Source organism: Oncorhynchus gorbuscha, linkage group LG26, assembly GCF_021184085.1.
Source record: "Oncorhynchus gorbuscha isolate QuinsamMale2020 ecotype Even-year linkage group LG26, OgorEven_v1.0, whole genome shotgun sequence".
NCBI lineage: Eukaryota > Metazoa > Chordata > Actinopteri > Salmoniformes > Salmonidae > Oncorhynchus > Oncorhynchus gorbuscha.
In genome coordinates this window covers 1685228-1702614 of record NC_060198.1, presented here as the reverse complement: position 1 = coordinate 1702614, position 17387 = coordinate 1685228, and the positions used below count along the sequence as shown (strand labels likewise).

The following is a 17387-nucleotide window of genomic DNA, read 5'->3' as shown; positions in this document are numbered from 1 at the left end:
CACTCCCAAAACTACCCCCTCAATCCCTCAGTAGTTGTTCACTCTCCCTATATGTCACCCCCAAACACACACACACCTGTTCCACACCCCCACCCCCTCCCTAAACTCTTCACCCTCCTAAAAACTGCCCCTCAATTCCCCACTAGTGTGTGTTCTCTCCCTATAGATCAGCTCACAAACATTGCATGTAGATACACACACCTGCCTTTTCCCTTCCTCCCATCCACCCCTCCCCTTCTCATCTCCCTCCTCCACCCCTCCCCCCCTTCTCATCTCCCTCCTCCACCCCTCCCCTTCTCATCTCCCTCCTCCACCCCTCCCCTTCTCATCTCCCTCCTCCACCCCTCCCCTTCTCATCTCCCTCCTCCACCCCTCCCCTTCTCATCTCCCTCCTCCACCCCTCCCCTTCTCATCTCCCTCCTCCACCCCTCCCCTTCTCATCTCCCTCCTCCACCCCTCCCCTTCTCATCTCCCTCCTCCACCCCTCCCCTTCTCATCTCCCTCCTCCACCCCTCCCCTTCTCATCTCCCTCCTCCACCCCTCCCCTTCTCATCTCCCTCCTCCACCCCTCCCCTTCTCATCTCCCTCCTCCACCCCATCCCCTTCTCATCTCCCTCCTCCACCCCTCCCCTTCTCATCTCCCTCCTCCACCCCTCCCCTTCTCTCATCTCCCTCCTCCACCCCTCCCCTTCTCATCTCCCTCCTCCACCCCTCCCCTTCTCATCTCCCTCCTCCACCCCCCCCTTCTCATCTCCCTCCTCCACCCCTCCCCTTCTCATCTCCCTCCTCCACCCCTCCCCTTCTCATCTCCCTCCTCCACCCCTCCCCTTCTCATCTCCCTCCCCTTTTCATCTCCCTCCTCCACCCCTCCCCTTCTCATCTCCCTCATCCACCCCTCCCCTTCTCATCTCCCTCCTCCACCCCTCCCCTTCTCATCTCCCTCCTCCACCCCTCCCCTTCTCATCTCCCTCCTCCACCCCTCCCCTTCTCATCTCCCTCCTCCACCCCAGCAGCAGCATTCCCCTCCAGGCTAGATATCCCAGGACTGAGCCCCTGTATGCTCCAGCAGCTCCACACATCTGGTCCCCCCTCTGAAGGCTGTAATACAGCGTGACAGGTGCCTCCCCCCCACATGCACACAGACAAACATGCACTATGCATTTCTCCATAGGCTAAATAACTTTTCGTGACGGTTACCCGGACACAGATTAAGTCTAGTCCTGAGCATTTTCTATGGAGATTCTCCATTTAAAGGGTATAAGGGTTAGATGCTAAAATAGAAAAGGTTGTTCTCTGTAACTCAGAGTTTTACAGCTGAAACACAGCAGAAGTGGTTATGTAGAATGCGTTTGTTGTGCTTGACTGCACTTGCCTCCTGCATATTGGAAGAAGTCACAGTGGTGAATTTCAAAGTTGGTTGAGTCGGAGAGATGGAAAAGTTTTAGGGTGGAGACTGAAGGATGAGGGTCGCTAAAACTTAACGAAAACAAAAAATAACTTTGGCCCAGGTCCTGCTATTTCTCTCTTTCAGACTCTCTCTCCGTCTCTCTGGCTCTGTCCCTATCATTGTCTCTCTGTCTCAGTCTCAGTCTCAGTCTCTCTCTCTCTCTCTGTCTCTCTCTCTGTCTCTGTCTCTCTCTCTCTCTCTGTCTCTCTCTCATTGTCTACCCCTCCCTCTCTTTTATTCTCTTCCTCTTGTTCCCTTTCTCTCTCTCTCTTGCTCATTGTCTACCCCTCCCTCTCCTTTCCCCTCCCTCTGTCTGCAGACGCCAGTGTCTATGACACACTCAGCAGGCTCAACTATTGCAGTGAGAAGTGTTAAGATTGCATCACATGAAGAAAGGGAGAGCAGATTGGAAAGGAGAGAGGGAGGAGAACAGAGGGAGAGAAGTAAAGGGAAAGTACCTCTGAGGGACGGGAAGCGAGGAGGCTATGTCTTTCCCTCTCTCTGTCTCTTTCTCTCTCTTATACACATACTATCTCTCTCTGTCTCTCTCTCTTATACACATACTATCTATCTCTGTCTCTCTCTCTCTTATACACATACTATCTCTCTCTCTGTCTCTCTCTCTTATACACATACTATCTCTCTCTGTCTCTCTCTCTTATACACATACTATCTCTCTCTCTCTCTCTCTTATACACATACTATCTCTCTCTCTGTCTCTCTCTCTCTTATACACATACTATCTCTCTCTGTCTCTCTCTCTCTCTCTCTCTCTTATACACATACTATCTCTCTCTCTGTCTCTCTCTCTCTCTTATACACATACTATCTCTCTCTCTGTCTCTCTCTCTTATACACATACTATCTCTCTTTCTGTCTCTCTCTCTCTCTTATACACATACTATCTCTCTCTCTGTCTCTCTCTTATACACATACTATCTCTCTCTGTCTCTCTCTCTTATACACATACTATCTCTCTCTCTGTCTCTGTCTCTCTCTCTTATACACATACTATCTCTCTTTCTGTCTCTCTCTCTCTCTTATACACATACTATCTCTCTCTCTGTCTCTCTCTTATACACATACTATCTCTCTCTGTCTCTCTCTCTTATACACATACTATCTCTCTCTCTGTCTCTCTCTCTCTCTCATACACATACTATCTCTCTCTCTGTCTCTCTCTCTCTCTCTCTCTCTCTCTCTCTTATACACATACTATCTCTCTCTGTCTCTCTCTCTTATACACATACTATCTCTCTCTCTGTCTCTCTCTCTCTCTCTCTCTTATACACATACTATCTCTCTCTGTCTCTCTCTCTCTCTTATACACATACTATCTCTCTCTCTGTCTCTCTCTCTTATACACATACTATCTCTCTTTCTGTCTCTCTCTCTCTCTTATACACATACTATCTCTCTCTCTGTCTCTCTCTCTCTCTCTCTCTCTCTCTCTCTCTCTCTATACACATACTATCTCTCTCTGTCTCTCTCTCTTATACACATACTATCTCTCTCTCTGTCTCTCTCTCTCTCTCTCTCTCTCTCATACACATACTATCTCTCTCTCTGTCTCTCTCTCTCTCTTATGCACATACTATCTCTCTCTCTGTCTCTCTCTCTTATACACATACTATCTCTCTCTGTCTCTCTCTCTTATACACATACTATCTCTCTCTCTCTCTGTCTCTCTCTCTTATACACATACTATCTCTCTCTGTCTCTCTCTCTCTCTTATACACATACTATCTCTCTCTGTCTCTCTCTCTTATACACATACTATCTCTCTCTCTGTCTCTCTCTCTCTTATACACATACTATCTCTCTCTGTCTCTCTCTCTTATACACATACTATCTCTCTCTCTCTCTCTCTCTCTCTCTCTCTCTCTCTCTCTTATACACATACTATCTCTCTCTGTCTCTCTCTCTCTTATACACATACTATCTCTCTCTCTGTCTCTCTCTCTTATACACATACTATTTCTCTCTCTGTCTCTCTCTCTTATACACATACTATCTCTCTCTGTCTCTCTCTCTCTCTTATACACATACTATCTCTCTCTCTGTCTCTCTCTCTCTCTCTCTTATACACATACTATCTCTCTCTCTGTCTCTCTCTCTTATACACATACTATCTCTCTCTCTGTCTCTCTCTCTCTTATACACATACTATCTCTCTCTCTGTCTCTCTCTCTTATACACATACTATCTCTCTCTGTCTCTCTCTCTTATACACATACTATCTCTCTCTGTCTCTCTCTCTTATACACATACTATCCCTCTCTCTGTCTCTCTCTCTTATACACATACTATCTCTCTCTCTGTCTCTCTCTCTTATACACATTCTATCTCTCTCTCTCTGTCTCTCTCTCTTATACACATACTATCTCTCTCTCTGTCTCTCTCTCTAATACACATACTATCTCTCTCTCTGTCTCTCTCTCTGTCTCTCTCTCTTATACACATACTATCTCTCTCTCTGTCTCTCTCTCTTATACACATACTATCTCTCTCTCTTTGTCTCTCTTATACACATACTATCTCTCTCTCTCTCTCTCTCTCTCTCTCTCTCTCTCTCTCTCTCTCTCTCTCTCTCTCTCTCTCTCTCTCTCTCTCTGTCTCTCTCTCTTATACACATACTATCTCTCTCTCTGTCTCTCTCTCTTATACACATACTATCTCTCTCTCTGTCTCTCTCTCTTATACACATACTATCTCTCTCTGTCTCTCTCTCTTATACACATACTATCTCTCTCTCTCTCTGGGAGGGATAGTATGTATCTTTATTCTTCTCTTATCTATCTCACTCTTTGTCTCACTACAGTACTACAACAGGTGTCCAATTTCAGCTCTCTTCCTTGTTCTTCAGTGAAGGCAATCTCTCTCTCTCTCTCTCTCTCTCTCTCTCTCTCTCTCTCTCTCTCTCTCTCTCTCTCTCTCTCTCTCTCTCTCTCTCTCTCTCTCTCTCTCTCTCCCTTTCACTCCCTATCTCTCTCCCTATCTCTCTCCCTTTCTCTCTCTCTCCCTTTCCCTCTCTCTCTCTCTCTCCCTTTCCCTCTCTCTCTCCCTTTCTCTCCCTTTCTCTCTCTCCCTTTCTCTCACACTCTCTCTCTCTCCTTTTCTCTCTCTCGCTCTCTCTCTCTCTCTCGCTCTCACTCTCTCTCTCTCTCTCTCTCTCTCTCTCTCTCTCTCTCTCTCTCTCTCTCTCTCTCTCTCTCTCTCTCTCTCTCTCTCTCTCTCTCTCCCCTTTCACTCCCTATCTCTCTCTTTCTCTCTCTCCTCTCTCTCTCTCCTCTCTCTCTCTCTCTCTCTCCCTTTCCCTCTCTCTCTCTCTCCCTTTCTCTCTCTCTCTCTCTCTCTCTCTCTCCTTTCTCTCTCTCTCTCTCTCTCTCTCTCTCTCTCTCTCTCTCTCTCTCTCTCTCTCTCTCTCTCTCTCTCTCTCTCTCTCTCTCTCTCTCTCTCTCTCTCTCTCTCTCTCTCTCTCTCTCTCTCTCTCTCTCTCTCTCTCTCCCTTTCACTCCCTATCTCTCTCCCTATCTCTCTCCCTTTCTCTCTCTCTCCCTTTCCCTCTCTCTCTCTCTCTCCCTTTCCCTCTCTCTCTCTCCCCTTTCTCTCCCTTTCTCTCTCTCCCTTTCTCTCACACTCTCTCTCTCTCCCTTTCCCTCTCTCTCTCTCCCTTTCTCTCCCTTTCTCTCTCTCCCTTTCTCTCACACTCTCTCTCTCTCCCTTTTCTCTCTCTCTCTCTCTCTCTCTCTCTCTCTCTCTCTCTCTCTCTCTCTCTCTCTCTCTCTCTCTCTCTCTCCCTCCCTTTCACTCCCTATCTCTCTCCCTATCTCTCTCCCTTTCTCTCTCTCTCCCTTTCCCTCTCTCTCTCTCTCTCCCTTTCCCTCTCTCTCTCTCCCTTTCTCTCCCTTTCTCTCTCTCCCTTTCTCTCACACTCTCTCTCTCTCCTTTTCTCTCTCTCGCTCTCTCTCTCGCTCTCGCTCTCACTCTCTCGCCCTCTCTGTCAATAATTCTCCATACATTTGTTAGTTATAGTGAGTATCATAAGTATTCACATTTCGCATTTTGTTGCATGACAAAGTGGGATTGAAATGAATTTCATTGTGATATTTTCATGAAATTGATATGCACAAAATATTCCATTATGTCAAAGTGAAAAGAAAATTATACAAATGTTAACATGAATAAAAAATGAAATAACTAAAATATAGTTGTTTCAAAAGTATTCACCCCATTTGTTTAGACAAACCTAAATTAGTTCAAGAGTAAAATTTGGCTTAAGAAGGTTCCTCAGTCAAGTATTGAATTTCAAGCACAGATTCAACCACAAAGACCTTTTTGAAAGCCTCATAAAGAAGGGCAGTGATTGGTAGATGGGTAACAATAGCAAATAAATCATCTTTAAGTATGGTCAACTGAATCATTATGCTGAGAGTGATGTATTAAACCACCCAGACACAAGAAAGATACAGTCGTCTTTCTGAACTGAGCTGCAGGACAGGAAGGAACCTGCTCAGGGGATGTCACCATGAGGCCATTGGTGATTTTAAAACAGCTACAGAGTTCAATGGCTGTGAAGGTGGAAAACTGAAGACGGATCAACAGCATTATCGTTACTACGTCCTTATAAGGCTTTATGCAATACCATTACAACATTATATGCATGTATAAAGGCTTGGTTTTTAGACACAGAGAGAAAGTGCATATGCTGTTGCATAATGCCTTATAAGGACATAGCGGGATGGAGAAATTTGACGAGAGAGAGGGACGAAGAGGAAGAAATAGAAGAATATAACTTTTACAGAAAGTCAGAACAGACATAACTAACAAACGTATGAAGAGACGTTCCCTAAAAAAAATGAAATGAAACAGAAAAAACAGTCTTATGACAAACAGCAGGAGAGACATGTAAAGGAAAGGTGGGGCTCAGGACCGGTCTTATGACAAACAGCAGGAGAAACAGAGAGAGAGAGTGGATGAAATAAAAGAGTAGAGAATAGTAGAGGAAAAAAACAAGAAAAGGGGAGTTTATGAGAAAAGGGGAGTGAGGGAATGGAGAGGGAGAGAGAGGAAAGGAAGGAGAGAAAGAGAAGGAGGAGCGAGGGAAGCAGTGAAAGAGGGCAAGAGAGAGGCGTTAGGAGGGTATGATAGAGTTGAGAGTTAAGGCAAGCCACAGGAAGGGAGGGAGGGATAGAAGGAGTGAAAAAGGGAAAGAGAGAGGCGTCAGGGGTTATGATACATCTGAGGATTTGGAGAAGAAATTAAGCCACAGGAAAAAGAATGAGAGAGAGAAGGAGGGAGAGAAGAAGAAGGGAGGTAGAGAGAAGGAGTGAAAGAGGGCAAGGGAGAGGCTTAAAGGGGGTACGATACAGAGGAAAGGAACGCCACAGGAAGGAGAGAAAGAAGAAGGGAGGTAGAGAGAAGGAGTGAAAGAGGGCAAGGGAGAGGCTTAAAGGGGGTACGATACAGAGGAAAGGAACGCCACAGGAAGGAGAGAAAGAAGAAGGGAGGTAGAGAGGAGTGAAAGAGGGCAATTGAGAGGCTTAAAGGGGGTACGATACAGAGGAAAGGAACGCCACAGGAAGGAGAGAAAGAAGAAGGGAGGTAGAGAGGAGTGAAAGAGGGCAATTGAGAGGCTTAAAGGGGGTACGATACAGAGGAAAGGAACGCCACAGGAAGGAGAGAAAGAAGAAGGGAGGTAGAGAGGAGTGAAAGAGGGCAATTGAGAGGCTTAAAGGGGGTACGATACAGAGGAAAGGAACGCCACAGGAAGGAGAGAAAGAAGAAGGGAGGTAGAGAGGAGTGAAAGAGGGCAATTGAGAGGCTTAAAGGGGGTACGATACAGAGGAAAGGAACGCCACAGGAAGGAGAGAAAGAAGAAGGGAGGTAGAGAGAAGGAGTGAAAGAGGGCAAGGGAGAGGCTTAAAGGGGGTACGATACAGAGGAAAGGAACGCCACAGGAAGGAGAGAAAGAAGAAGGGAGGTAGAGAGAAGGAGTGAAAGAGGGCAAGGGAGAGGCGTGTACAGAGGAGGGAGAGGCCAGCTCAGGGCGCCGTGGAAACGAAGGTTTCCTGTCTGAGGAGGAAAGAATCTCTCATCTCAGGGTGTGTGATACACCACTGTGTGTGTGTGTGTGTGTGTGTGTGTGTGTGTGTGTGTGTGTGTGTGTGTGTGTGTGTGTGTGTGTGTGTGTGTGTGTGTGTGTGTGTGTGTGTGTGTGTGTGTGTGTGTGTGTGTGTGTGTGTGTGTGTGTGTGTGTGTGTGACATACTGTACTCTAGAGCTAAGGGGTATAGAGGGGGTGTGAGTGCCTGTGGTGCAGTGTGTGTGTGTTGGGTGGCGGGGGATCAGTAAGGGGGCCTGGGCATTCTGCCCAAAGGGAGGTCATTGAGGAAAAGAGTGAGAGGAAGGGGGAGCCGTGAGTGTGTGTGTTGTGTGTGTGTGTCTGCATACATATGGTGGTATATGTGCATGCCTCAACAATACTCTGAATAGCAGTGTGTGTGAGATGTTAGGGAGGTTCTTATGGAATGCAGAGCCACTGTGGTGAGTTGGCACGCAGTGAGAAGTGTGTGTGTGTGTGTGTACTGTATGTCTACCGTGTGTGTAACTAACTGTAACACTGACTTCATTGTGGTGAGGAGTCTGTTCTATATTACTGCATATTGGAGATCTTTTCTGTATTATACAATTGCAGTGTGATTCCCAACAGGTTTACACTTATTCCAGTTCAGTGGGTTTACTGTATAAATGTGTTAATATACCAGAGTCTATGGCTCTAATAGCCCTGTTACATGTGTTAATATACCAGAGTCTATGGCTCTAATGGCCCTGTTACATGTGTTAATATACCAGAGTCTATGGCTCTAATAGCCCTGTTACATGTGTTAATATACCAGAGTCTATGGCTCTAATAGCCCTGTTACATGTGTTAATATACCAGAGTCTATGGCTCTAATAGCCCTGTTACATGTGTTAATATACCAGAGTCTATGGCTCTAATAGCCCTGTTACATGTGTTAATATACCAGAGTCTATGGCTCTAATGGCCCTGTTACCCTTTGTTGACATTAATGTGGAGCTGATAAGGAAAAGCTTTAATGAAACAGGTCAGTAGATGACAATGCTGCCTTTGTGAATAAATAAATTAAACCGTGTGTGTGTGTGTGTGTGTGTGCGTGCGTGCGTGCGTGCGTGCGTGTGTGTGTGTGTGTGTGTGTGTGTGTGTGTTGTTTTGAAGCTGGCTGCAGCTGGTGTAGTATGGTGACGTCTCCCCCCTCAGCACCTGAACTAACTGTCACTGACCTCTTCTGTCCAAGCTTTCACCACCAGCTACACACGGATGTCATTGACAGATCCGTGTTAGACTCTGACCTCACACAGTCACTCACATAAATCTGGAGGCAGGATTTGACGCTCACTAAGGAGTTCACTGGGTCAAACCTTTTTCTGCTGACTCTGTGTGTGTGCGCATATGCAAGTGTGTACGTACACACTTGTGTGTGCGTGAGTGCAATGCATACTGTGTGTATGCGTGCGTTCATACAGTATATGTGTGTGTGCGTGCATACAGTGTGAGTGTTTGTGTGTCTGGGGCATCTTAAGTGAGCGTTTGGTTGACAGGTCAGACATGTACTCTTCGCAGCATGCTGTGAGACTGGGTGGGTCTTCCCCTCGTCTTCCACTAGCGCTTAGCAGCCCTAACGGACGTGTGGTTCTCTCTCACAGAACCACTGTACTGCACAGGGAGTTGCTGACGTGTGTGTGTCTGAGCGTATGAGAAAATGGGACAGTGTGTGTGTGTGTGTATGTGTGTGTGTGATTGCAAATAGGATGAATAGGATGAAAGACAGAGAGATAGCAAGTGGGCTTGTTGAGACAAGTGTGAGTGTGTGTATGTGTAGACTTTAGTGTAGAGGGGAGTGTAAGAGGGGAGGTTAGAGGGGAGTGTAGATGTGTGTCGAACATGGGAGGCCCAAGGGAGACACAAATATCTCATTCAGACACACACCACACTGTCCCAGACTGTTTCTCTATGGGAGGTAGAGGGGGACAAAGGCTTCTCTGAGAGAAGCAGAGAGGGGCTTCTTTCTACAAAGAGCAGCTGACCCCATCCCATGGCTCAGTGAGGAAGTGTATGGGGCGAACAAACACATACTCTGCCCTGTACTCATCACCCCACTCATCCAGCTCCTCATCCTCCCTTATCCAGCCCCTCACCCCCCTATAACCAGCCCCTCACCCCCCTATATCCAGCCCCCAACCCCCCCTATATCCAAACCCTCACCACCCCTATAACCAGCCCCTCACCACCCCTATAACCAGACCCTCACCACCCCAATAACCAGCCCCTCACCCTCCCAATAGCTGTAGTGTTTTTACATCCATGTCTTAAACCCGTGTGTGTGTGTGTGTGTGTGTGTGTGTGTGTGTGTGTGTGTGTGTGTGTGTGTGTGTGTGTGTGTGTGTGTGTGTGTGTGTGTGTGTGTGTGTGTGTGTGTGTGTGTGTGTGTGTGTGTGTGTGTGTGTGTGTGTGTCGTGCGTATGTACTAGGGTTTTTGTTATGTGTGTAACAAATATGTGTGTGCAAAAGCTCTTGTGTGTGTGCAACATTTGCGTGTATGTGTGTGTGTGTTTAGCATGATGTGTGTGTAAAGGCCCCTGTGCGTGTGTAGAAGGATGTGTGTGTGTAACATGATGTGTGTGTAAAGGCCTCTGTGCGTGTGTAGAAGGATGTGTGTGTAAAGGCCTCTGTGCGTGTGTAGAAGGATGTGTGTGTGTAACGTGTGTGAAAGCTCATGTTGCGTGTGAGAAAGTTGCTTCTGAACAAACCCAGTCCCACCCAGTTGATGGAAATATGCACAGAGAGCCATGTCTCAATGTTACAGTTAATTGCCTGTGGCTACTGAGGAAAAGCAGTTTGGATCTGGGTCACGCTATTGTATTCATGCCCAGTAACATACCATAATATTTAGCTATTGGATTACCATCCCATAATACTTAGCTATAGGATTACCATACCATAATACTTAGCTATAGGATTACCATACCATAATACTTAGCTATATGATTACCATACCATAATACTTAACTATATGATTACCATACCATAATACTTAGCTATAGGATTACCATACCATAATACTTAGCTATATGATTACCATACCATAATACTTAACTATATGATTACCATACCATAATACTTAGCTATATGATTACCATACCATAATACTTAGCTATATGATTACCATACCATACCATAATACTTAACTATATGATTACCATACCATAATACTTAGCTATATGATTACCATACCATAATTCTTAGTTATAGGATTACCATACCATAATACTTAGCTATATGATTACTATACCATAATACTTAGCTATATGATTACCATACCATAATACTTAGATATATGATTACCATACCATAATACTTAGATATATGATTACCATACCATAATATTTAGCAATATGATTACCATACCATAATACTTAGCTATATGATTACCATACCATAATACTTAGCTATATGATTACCATACCATAATACTTAGATATATGATTACCATACCATACCATAATACTTAGATATATGATTACCATACCATAATACTTAGCTATATGATTACCATACCATAATACTTAGCTATATGATTACCATACCATAATACTTAGCTATATAATTACCATACCATACCATAATACTTAGCTATATGATTACCATACCATAATACTTAGATATATGATTACCATACCATAATACTTAGATATATGATTACCATACCATACCATAATACTTAGATATATGATTACCATACCATAATATTTAGCAATATGATTACCATACCATAATACTTAGCTATATGGTTACCATACCATAATACTTAGATATATGATTACCATACCATACCATAATACTTAGATATATGATTACCATACCATAATATTTAGCAATATGATTACCATACCATAATACTTAGCTATATGGTTACCATACCATAATACTTAGATATATGGTTACCATACCATAATACTTAGATATATGATTACCATACCATAATACTTAGCTATATGGTTACCATACCATAATACTTAGATATATGATTACCATACCATAATATTTAGCAATATGATTACCATACCATAATACTTAGCTATATGGTTACCATACCATACCATAATACGGTATGCGTAGCCTAGTGGTTAGAGCGTTGGACTAGTAAGCAGAAGGTTGCGAGTTCAAACCCCCGAGCTGACAAGGTACAAATCTGTCGTTCTGCCCCTGAACAGGCAGTTAACCCACTGTTCCCAGGCCGTCATTGAAAATAAGAATATGTTCTTAACTGACTTGCCTGGTTAAATAAAGTTAAAATAAATAAAAAATAATACTTAGCTATAGGATTACCATACCATAATACTTAGCTATAGGATTACCATACCATAATATTTAACAATATGATTACCATACCATAATACTTAGCTATATGATTACCATACCGTAATACCTAGATATATGATTAACATACCATACCATAATATTTAGCAATATGATTACCATACCATACCATAATACTTAGCTATATGATTACCCTACCATAATACTTAGCTATATGATTACAATACCATAATACTTAGATATATGATTACCATACCATAATACTTAGATATATGATAACCATACCATACCATAATACTTAGCGATAGGATTACCATACCATAATACTTACTATAGGATTACCATACCATAATACTTAGCTATAGGGTTACCATACCATAATACTTAGCTATAGGATTACCATACCATAATACTTAGCTATAGGATAATTATACCATAATATTTAGCAATATGATTACCATACAATAATACTTAGCTATATGATTACCATACCATAATATTTAGCAATATGATTACCATACCATACCATAATACTTAGCTATAGGATTACCATACCATTATACTTAGCTATAGGATTACCATACCATAATACTTAAATATAGGATTACCATACCATACCATAATACTTAGATATATGATTACCATACCATACCATAATATTTAGATATATGATTACCATACCGTAATACTTAGATATATGATTACCATACCATACCATAATACTTAGATATATGATTACCATACCATACCATTATACTTAGATATATGATTACCATACCATAATACTTAGATATATGATTACCATACCATACCATAATACTTAGATATATGATTAACATACCATACCATTATACTTAGATATATGATTACCATCCCATAATATTTAGCTATAGGATTACCATACCATAATACTTAGCTATAGGATTACCATACCATTATACTTAGCTATAGGATTACCATACCATAATACTTAGATATAGGATTACCATACCATACCATAATACTTAGCTATAGGATTACCATACCATAATATTTAGCAATATGATTACCATACCATAATATTTAGCAATATGATTACCATACCATACCATAATACTTAGCTATATGATTACCATACCATAATACTTAGCTATATGATTACCATACCATACCATAATACTTAGCTATATGATTACCATACCATAATATTTAGCAATAGGATTATCATACCATACCATAATACTTAGCTATAGGATTACCATACCATAATACTTAGCCATAGGATTACCATACCATAATACTTAGCTATAGGATTACCATAACATAATATTTAGCAATATGATTACCATACCATACCATAATACTTAGATATATGATTACCATACAATAATACTTAGCTATATGATTACCATACCATAATATTTAGCAATATGATTACCATACAATAATACTTAGCTATATGATTACCATACCATAATATTTAGCAATATGATTACCATACCATACCATAATACTTAGCTATAGGATTACCATACCATTATACTTAGCTATAGGATTACCATACCATAATACTTAGATATAGGATTACCATACCATACCATAATACTTAGCTATAGGATTACCATACCATAATACTTAGCTATATGATTACCATACCATAATATTTAGCAATATGTTTACCATACCATACCATACCATAATATTTAGCAATATGATTACCATACCATACCATAATACTTAGCTATATGATTACCATACCATAATACTTAGCTATATGATTACCATACCATAATACTTAGCTATATGATTACCATACCATAATATTTAGCAATATGATTACCATACCATACCATAATACTTAACTATATGATTACCATACAATAATACTTAGCTATATGATTACCATACCATAATACTTAGCTATAGGATTACCATACCATAATACTTAGCCATAGGATTACCATACCATAATACTTAGCTATAGGATTACCATAACATAATATTTAGCAATATGATTACCATACCATACCATAATACTTAGATATATGATTACCATACAATAATACTTAGCTATATGATTACCATACCATAATATTTAGCAATATGATTACCATACCATAACACTTAGCTATAGGATTACCATACCATAATATTTAGCAATATGATTACCATACCATAATACTTAGCTATAGGATTACCATACCATAATACTTAGCTATATGATTACCATACCATAATATTTACCAATATGGTTACCATACCATACCATAATACTTAGCTATAGGATTACCATACCATAATACTTAGCTATAGGATTACCATACCATAATACTTAGCTATAGGATTACCATACCATAATACTTAGATATATGATAACCATACCATAATACTTAGCTATAGGATTACCATACCATAATACTTAGCTATAGGATTACCATACCATAATACTTAGATATATGATAACCATACCATACCATAATACTTAGCTATAGGATTACCATACCATAATACTTAGCTATAGGATTACCATACCATACCATAATACTTAGCTATAGGATTACCATACCATAATACTTAGCTATAGGATTACCATACCATAATACTTAGCTATATGATTACCGTACCATAATACTTAGATATATGATAACCATACCATACCATAATACTTAGCTATAGGATTACCATACCATAATACTTACTATAGGATTACCATACCATAATACTTAGCTATTGGATTACCATACCATAATACTTAGCTATAGGATTACCATACCATAATACTTAGCTATAGGATTACCATACCATAATATTTAACAATATGATTACCATACCATACCATAATACTTAGATATATGATTACCATACCGTAATACCTAGATATATGATTACCATACCAGACCATAATATTTAGCAATATGATTACCATACCATACCATAATACTTAGCTATATGATTACCCTACCGTAATACTTAGCTATATGATTACAATACCATAATACTTAGATATATGATTACCATACCATACCATAATACTTAGATATATGATCACCATACCATACCATAATACTTAGCGATAGGATTACCATACCATAATACTTACTATAGGATTACCATACCATAATACTTAGCCATAGGATTACCATACCATAATACTTAGCTATAGGATTACCATAACATAATATTTAGCAATATGATTACCATACCATACCATACCATAATACTTAGATATATGATTACCATCCCATAATATTTAGCTATAGGATTACCATACCATAATACTTAGCTATAGGATTACCATACCATTATACTTAGCTATAGGATTACCATACCATAATACTTAGATATAGGATTACCATACCATAATACTTAGCTATAGGATTACCATACCATAATATTTAGCAATATGATTACCATACCATACCATAATATTTAGCAATATGATTACCATACCATACCATACCATAATACTTAGCTATATGATTACCATACCATAATACTTAGCTATATGATTACCATACCATAATACTTAGCTATATGATTACCATACCATAATATTTAGCAATAGGATTATCATACCATACCATAATACTTAACTATATGATTACCATACCATAATACTTAGCTATAGGATTACCATACCATAATACTTAGCCATAGGATTACCATACCATAATACTTAGCTATATGATTACCATACCATAATATTTAGCAATATGATTACCATACCATACCATAATACTTAGCTATAGGATTACCATACCATTATACTTAGCTATAGGATTACCATACCATAATACTTAGCTATAGGATTACCATACCATACCATACTATTTAACAATATGATTACCAGACCATAATACTTAGATATATGATTACCATACCGTAATACTTAGATATATGATTACCATACCATGCCATAATACTTAGATATATGATTAACATACCATCCCATAATATTTAGCTATAGGATTACCATCCCATAATATTTAGCTATAGGATTACCATCCCATAATACTTAGCTATAGGATTACCATACCATAATACTTAGCTATAGGATTGCCATATCATACCATAATACCTAGATATATGATTACCATACCATACCATAATACTTAGATATATGATTAACATACCAGATCATAATACTTAGATATATGATTACCATACCATAATACTTAGCTATATGATTACCATACCATAATACTTAGATATATGATTACCATACCATAATATTTAGCAATATGATTACCATACCAGGGAATAGTTAAAGTAAAGACCAGAGTTGTTCCTGATCAGCTGATCTGACTGGGGAATAGTTAAAGGAAGGACCAGAGTTGTTCCTGATCAGCTGATCTGACTGGGGAATAGTTAAAGGAAGGACCAGAGTTGTTCCTGATCAGCTGATCTGACTGGGGAATAGTTAAAGGAAGGACCAGAGTTGTTCCTGATCAGCTGATCTGACTGGGGAATAGTTAAAGGAAGGACCAGAGTTGTTCCTGATCAGCTGATCTGACTGGGGAATAGTTAAAGGAAGGACCAGAGTTGTTCCTGATCAGCTGATCTGACTGGGGAATAGTTAAAGGAAGGACCAGAGTTGTTCCTGATCAGCTGATCTGACTGGGGAATAGTTAAAGGAAAGACCAGAGTTGTTCCTGATCAGCTGATCTGACTGGGGAATAGTTAAAGGAAAGACCAGAGTTGTTCCTGATCAGCTGATCTGACTGGGGAATAGTTAAAGGAAGGACCAGAGTTGTTCCTGATCAGCTGATCTGACTGGGGAATAGTTAAAGGAAAGACCAGAGTTGTTCCTGATCAGCTGATCTGACTGGGGAATAGTTAAAGGAAAGACCAGAGTTGTTCCTGATCAGCTGATCTGACTGGGGAATAGTTAAAGGAAAGACCAGAGTTGTTCCTGATCAGCTGATCTGACTGGGGAATAGTTAAAGGAAAGACCAGAGTTGTTCCTGATCAGCTGATCTGACTGGGGAATAGTTAAAGGAAAGACCAGAGTTGTTCCTGATCAGCTGATCTGACTGGGGAATAGTTAAAGGAAAGACCAGAGTTGTTCCTGATCAGCTGATCTGACTGGGGAATAGTTAAAGGAAAGACCAGAGTTGTTCCTGATCAGCTGATCTGACTGGGGAATAGTTAAAGGAAAGACCAGAGTTGTTCCTGATCAGCTGATCTGACTGGGGAATAGTTAAAGGAAGGACCAGAGTTGTTCCTGATCAGCTGATCTGACTGGGGAATAGTTAAAGGAAAGACCAGAGTTGTTCCTGATCAGCTGATCTGACTGGGGAATAGTTAAAGGAAGGACCAGAGTTGTTCCTGATCAGCTGATCTGACTGGGGAATAGTTAAAGGAAAGACCAGAGTTGTTCCTGATCAGCTGATCTGACTGGGGAATAGTTAAAGGAAGGACCAGAGTTGTTCCTGATCAGCTGATCTGACTGGGGAATAGTTAAAGGAAAGACCAGAGTTGTTCCTGATCAGCTGATCTGACTGGGGAATAGTTAAAGGAAGGACCAGAGTTGTTCCTGATCAGCTGATCTGACTGGGGA

General features: G+C 40.6%; 1 protein-coding gene across 4 annotated transcripts in view; it reads left to right on the top strand.

Moving 5' to 3' along the window:
* Positions 1-17387, top strand: part of glis2a (GLIS family zinc finger 2a) — a 51210-nt gene that overhangs the window by 23586 nt on the left and 10237 nt on the right. Inside the window, exons 1-2 of one of the 4 annotated variants that reach the window (XM_046330246.1) lie at positions 5451-6763; positions 6861-7551. The exons of 1 other annotated variant lie outside the window; for it this stretch is intronic. The gene's annotated coding sequence lies outside the window, so the exon portion shown is untranslated. Of the gene's footprint in view, positions 1-994; positions 1118-5450; positions 7552-17387 lie in introns of those variants that run through there. 2 more of the 4 variants (XM_046330247.1, XM_046330245.1) reach the window with 2 other exon arrangements.